The sequence below is a fragment of the Lineus longissimus genome, chromosome 7 (assembly GCF_910592395.1).
Source record: "Lineus longissimus chromosome 7, tnLinLong1.2, whole genome shotgun sequence".
NCBI lineage: Eukaryota > Metazoa > Nemertea > Pilidiophora > Heteronemertea > Lineidae > Lineus > Lineus longissimus.
Genome location: NC_088314.1, coordinates 13,729,544 through 13,735,304, shown reverse-complemented (window position 1 = coordinate 13,735,304; position 5,761 = coordinate 13,729,544). Strand labels below are relative to the sequence as shown.

Here is a 5,761-nt window from a genome sequence, read left to right as displayed (position 1 = left end):
GGCAGCAGCTAGGTAGGCAAGATAAAGTCATACAAATTTGCCAATAGGGGTCAGTCATATCTCTAGGCATGGCGCCAGTCTCTCTTAAAGCACAGTCAACAGGCATTTGGTCTTAGTATTTGGGTAAGTACAGAATCAAGGCAGCTCAGAGAGCAATGATTGAACGATGCTGTGGACAAGTCCAAGGATACTGCATCAGTCACGACCAACTTCTCATCAGAAAGCGTCACCACCAGCATATTCAATGTTCAGTTCCAACCTGTACCAGTCCAATGCACGCCTGTCATGGTCAGCAGTGGTGAGCTTAGCGCGATATGGAACATTCTTCCGAAACTCAAGCGAGGGAAGTCTGCTCATTTGCCTATCTCGCGCACTGCTCCTTCTTGTCAAACATCGTAGTGAAATCGTGGTACAGTGGGGCGTCCTCGAGGATTGCAGCTGGTCGAACAGACGTGAGGTGGAATGTGGGCGGCTGCACTTCTTCGTTGATGTGCGATGGCAGATAGCACAGTTGTTGCGTTGCATGACAGCTGAAAGTGAATGTGATATCATAGAACTGAGGCGTTTGCAATGAGACTATAGGTGAAGTAGAAGCAAGGAGTGAAATGGGCCATCTTCCAGTGACTAATATACAGAGTAAGGGCACTGGGTGTTGTTAGATTCAGCATTGAATGTATTCCTCGTACAAGCGTGAATAGTGTGGACATACAGTGAGAGGTGAGAGACCCCTATTGACTACTTCTTGTAACTTTATCTTGGATATTATATTAGTATTGAACTTCTAGCCATGGAATATGAAGAAGTTGAAGTTGTAGGCATGGAATATGAAAAATTATTCAACGGTGAAAGACATTATTCCATGAGGCTTTGCCGTAATCGCAAAGGACGCGACGTGATTGGTTCACATGCTAATGAGGTATGATAATGATAATTACCTCTATAATGCTACTTGGATAGCGACTGTGTCGTTGACTGCAACAGTGGTCTATGTCAATGTGTGCCTGTAATGTCAATGAAGTATGATGAGGTGATGACGATAGTGCAATTATCAAATATTGGCAAGAGATCATACTGCAACATAGGTCTTGTTTTTGACAGATGACTGTGCGACATTCCCATTGGGTCTTGTTAGAGTCAGCGCTGCATGTATTCCTTGTACAAACTTGAATAGTTGTGACGGACTTTGAGGGGTGAGAGACCCCTATCGGCTACTTCGTCTAACTTTATCTTGCCTACCTAGCTGCTAGCAATAGTGCCCCTTTATCAAGACTGAAACCCACTGTGCGGGGCTAGGAAATTACCTTTATAATCCTAGTTGGATAACCACTGTGTAGATGATTTGAAGAGTGCTCTGTGGATGTGTGCCTGTAATGTCAATGAAAGTATGATGAGGTGATGACGATAGTGGAATGACGAAATATTGGAAAGAGATCTATTCCTAGAAGAACATATGTCCTGTTTTGACTAGGTGGCGCATTTTAGAATCAGCAGTGAGCACTGTGTGTAACATGGTGGAGGCAGCGGAGATAATAACTGTGTCGAAAGTATTGTTATAGGGCATTCTCTAGGCCCATGGGGTTAAATTTACAATCCACGATTGAAAAGACGTAGTTTGATCGCATTCAACACAATCCATTGAACAGTTGTGTTCCTTTAGTCAACCGATGACCTTTTGTTGGGCCATGATCGGGGATTGTAAACTGTAAATGTATTATGGACTGGGAGACGGGGGAAACACAAGTGAAATAGACCAAAACAAGTGATTTTGGGGCTTTGGTTTAGACGCATGCCCCACATGCGCCATGCGGGATTATACGGTTCATGTGAACTTGTTGACATCTACATGATCTAGTGCTGTTATTGGTCATGGTACATGGTAGGCCTAATCATCATGGCTATATGTTTCAGGAAAAGCTCGGAGTAAAATGAACTGCCGATGAATAATGATGTTGTTCATGTTTACCATGTTTACTAGTACATAGCCATAGGGTATGCACTGGCCAGTGCACTTTCTGCACGTCGTCATGGTCATGTACGTGATACCTTGCATATTTTGTTTTTTGAATGCGCATGCTTTTTGGGCAAAATCACTTGTATCAACACTAATGAATAATGTCTTCTTATCCCTATGACTCCATACACAGTGAGGGCATTGTCCCATTCCCATCATGGTAACTTATTGTACCGTATTAGGGTGGAAGTTGGGGAGCAGATACCTACCGCTGCACGCCTGTCACAATCAGCAGTGATGAGCTTAGCGCGATATGGAACATTCTTCAGAAACTCAAGCGAGGGAAGTCTGCTCATTAGCATATCTCGCGCACTGCTCCTTCTTGTCAAACATCGTAGTGAAATCGTAATGGAAAACGTCTGGCTTTGCGCCAGACGTTGAGACTAATAAGTGAAGAACTAATAGGTAAAGAACTTCTACTTGCGCGAGACTGCTCTGATAAAATTATCATTGCAGAGACTACGGTGACGTACACATATATTTTTTACAATCAAAAATGCCCTCAAAAGACGACATGGAATGATTATTTTATTGATATTTCCTACTATATACCTTCCAATTATCACTTTATACAAATAGATCGGCGTTAGGTCGCATGCTTTTCTTTCCTGGTGACACTATAAAGCAAAATAATTGCAACCCCGTAAATGCGCTATAAGTCCAATAATAAGTGACGGTGACCCGTTATAAATGTTTCGCCAGCTTCGCTTTTTTGCCGCTACGCGGCGCGTTGGGCCCTTGCGTCCAGTCGTGTCACAAGGCTTTATTTAAAATAGCCGAACGTGGTAGAAATAAATAACATGGTGATTACTTGTTATGCAGCTCATTGGCTACTCGAAACTACTAACATTTGGCAATGGCAGCTTATTCACGCCTCAGCTTTATCCGGGCCGTTCAAAATTACGAACTTTTATAAGCGTTTCCCTGTATAGGTTTCCTTTAATCCGAGTACGAGAACTATGCACTGCCACGTTGTCAGTTCTTCATTATCAAAATCATCATGTGCGACATTCCCCCTTTGAGATTTTGGCAACAAAAAGTGGTGACGAATGTTCAAAAAGGAAGGGATGTTTTGGCAGTACTACCGACGAGGTGTGGGAAAACACTTTGTTTCGTGGTCCCAGCATCACAGTTCCCACCAGTAAGTAACTTCTTATTATTGGAAAATTACATTGAAAAACGGCCGGGTCGGCAACGACTATCCAGTAAAGGGGCGACACTAGACAATAAGGGACAGCAATGCGTTGACACCATCCAACGGTTGTCCCATTACTTGGCGGTGCTAACTATTATGTGACCAGTCACAGCAAAACTATAGGCGCATGTCGCACAGAAAATACGCCTAAATGGCAACAGGAGATAATGCAACAAATATTGATGTCTCCAGATTTCAAAAAAGGCGGAAAATAGTGAAATGAAAAACTTGTCGATCTCAACCAGCAAGCTCACAGCGTCTTCTTCCGAGGGTTCCAGTGAGCAGCTGCTTCTATTTCCAGCTCTAGCACATACAGCTGCCCCTTGAACAATTTCTTTCTTATACATGTATTAGTGTGTCATGGTTTGGTGAATTTGATTCCGGATTTGAAATCCGACATTTCGGATCAACTCAAAATTAGGCCATCTCCCCGAGGATATTTAAATCTGCAATCTCTGACTGTGTAGCACGCGCTGCTTTTATCACCCGAATGAAATACTAGTTCCACCTCGTATAAATCTTATGTATTTTTCAGGGATATTTCACTTTGGTGATTAGTCCCTTACGGGCATTGATATCTGCAAAGCCCGCCTCATCCAAGACCGGTATAGACTGTCAACACTGCCGATACTGGCCGAAACATCAAAGCAAGGTCGAGAAGGTACCTACTTTCGGAACTACAGTTGAGGACACACTCGGGACTGACAATTGCCGTCCTTAATAGAGAGGTGTCTAGATTAGAGAGGTCAAATTGAATGCAAACGACCAATTTGTGACAAAACCTAGTGTTTTTCATATATAGTAGTGTCCGCTAAGGGAGGTGCTACAGTATGTCATTTTCAGGACAATTACAACACTTGGTGGTAATAATTCTACATGGGCCGCATTTTGGGGCGGGAAAGCAGTCTGATCATGCCGCATTTTCGTATCCTACAGTGACAACGATCATAGACTTTGGACCCCCAGTCCAGTGTCTTGAGTCACTTTCATCTTGTCTTAGCCCAGATAGAGACGCCACAAGACATCCAGCTGAATCTACATGTGCAGTCTATCCAGACCAGGAAGGAAACAATATTTCAATTATAACAGCAATTAAATATTTATTCAATAACAAACATCAGACTCCAACTTACAACATTGTATTTTCACATATTTTTTAATCATACGGTATACAACAGGAGGTACCAATGCCCCCCCCCCCCCCTCCCCCCATATCACCATAATATCAAAAGTAATATTGATTATACGTAAATATAAACAAACTGCGCTCCCTCTCTACATGTTGTTTGGCATAACAATTCAAATAAGAAAAAGGATTTATATCACAAAAAGCCACCTTGCGCTAAACACCAAACATCAGACTCCAACTTACTACATTGTATTTTCACATATTCACCATAATATCAAAAGTAATATTGATTTTACGAAAGTATAAACAAATTCCGCTCCCTCTCCTAACACAGCATGAATTCATGCTGTGTTAGGAAGGTCAACATATACGGAACTTATCAGTTTCATTACATGTAGTTAGATAAGTGACGGTCGAAATAAGGATGGAGAAGTTCTACCCAACTTTGCATCCAGAATAACTTTGCAAGTGGGGTATACGTTAAAACAAATAACCCACCGGATTCATTTAGAAACAGACAGTCACGCATGATATTTCCGCACGAGTCACTACCTTCGCGGATGTCCACCGCATAGATTTTGGGGTACTTCGTTGAAATCTCTTGAATCCCACATGCACCTTCGAAGGGTCACGGACGTTGATAAGCCTTGTGATTAATTTCTACGATAAAGAGCAAGTCGTAATCCGTAATTTGTAGACTTCCAGTGGAGAAACTCGCTAATACCGAGTTAATACCGAGTTCCCCCGAATCTCATTAATTACAATAAATGATGATGTTGTTGGAACAAATTTTATTTCTTACACCATCCCCTCTTGGCATGATCATTTAGTTCAGTGAAATTGTCTTTCAGCTGCATTAGCAGGGCAGTAAAAAGTGGTCATTACTTCCCCCGAAATCTGCAATGGGAGATGTTTTAAAAACCGACTTCAACAAGTGAAATTACTTGTTTTAGATGAGGTGCACTGTTTATCAAGTTGGCAAGTTTACCGCGAATCAGTTTTGACATGTTTTGCAATCATAAATAAACATGGATTTCACGAGAACATCTAGCGGTAGTTCTTCCTGTCATCTTATTTTCGGTCGGCACTACCACTTTACATGGAGTTCACAAAAAGCACGTGTTCTTTTTTTACCATAAATTCCTTAGCACTAATAGTAGTGTGATGAAGTGGTATCAAATATGCTTCAATACAATCGCTGCTTTTGAGAATGCTTCAACATATATAAAAATGTTCTTAAAATATTATAAATATTAATTCAATTGTATGAAAAATGACTTGCAGGGGACAAGACTTTCGTCCTGCATATAGGACCATAGCCGATATTTTACCCAGGATTACCTGCAATCTTCTTATGCTGACAGCAACGGCAACAGATGATATTTTGAAGGACATCCTTAGAATCCTTCATTTCAAGGACTGGGAG

General features: G+C 41.7%; 1 long non-coding RNA gene across 1 annotated transcript; it reads right to left on the bottom strand.

Annotated features, from left to right (window-relative positions):
• Positions 1–325: 325 nt before the first annotated feature.
• LOC135491697 (uncharacterized) lies at positions 326–2,251 on the bottom strand. The gene is made up of 4 exons (XR_010447866.1): positions 2,221–2,251; positions 1,302–1,365; positions 936–1,001; positions 326–530 (listed from the first exon to the last, which is right to left on the bottom strand). It is a non-coding gene; the product is annotated as an uncharacterized LOC135491697 (long non-coding RNA).
• Positions 2,252–5,761: the final 3,510 nt, after the last annotated feature.